Raw genomic sequence first — 617 nt, forward strand, 5'->3', positions numbered from 1 at the left:
TCTATCTATCTATCATCTGACTATTTCTATCTATCAATTTGGACTCCCACAGTATTAAAATTAAATAAAATAAAAATGTAGTTAAATTTAATTTCAAATTAAATCTCAAATATAGATAGATTTTGTTTAAAAAAATATAAAATAATAGGTGCATATTGTTACTATAATCATAAAAATCACTTATCATCATATCACATTAGTGGTTAATGTTTATAAAATTTTCCCTAGAAATTAAAAATAATCAAATTAAATGTTTAATAAAAAAACAGTCATTTCAATTGTTTTCAAAGAAGTTTATTGAAATAAATATTTTTAAACTTTATAAAGTCAACCGTTAATAATGCTAGCACACAATCAAGACTTTCTGCAGTCTGTCCGATCTCATCAGCTCATTTCAGCAGGATTCCAGACCTCAGTAACGTAACAGCAGTGTTCAGTGTCACATGTCCATCCTTCCACACGCTGGAAGAGCATGAAATGAGTCTCAGTGAGCTGGAAGTGCAGTGCTTCAGTCCACACATTCTGTGACAGAAGATTCGCAGTGCAGCATGCAGATAAAATGTGCTGTCTTTGTTATTACCTTTATATATATATATATATATATATATATATATATA

This window comes from Sinocyclocheilus anshuiensis, unplaced genomic scaffold, assembly GCF_001515605.1.
Source record: "Sinocyclocheilus anshuiensis isolate Anshui unplaced genomic scaffold, SAMN03320099.WGS_v1.1 scaffold184, whole genome shotgun sequence".
NCBI classification, from domain to species: Eukaryota; Metazoa; Chordata; class Actinopteri; order Cypriniformes; family Cyprinidae; genus Sinocyclocheilus; species Sinocyclocheilus anshuiensis.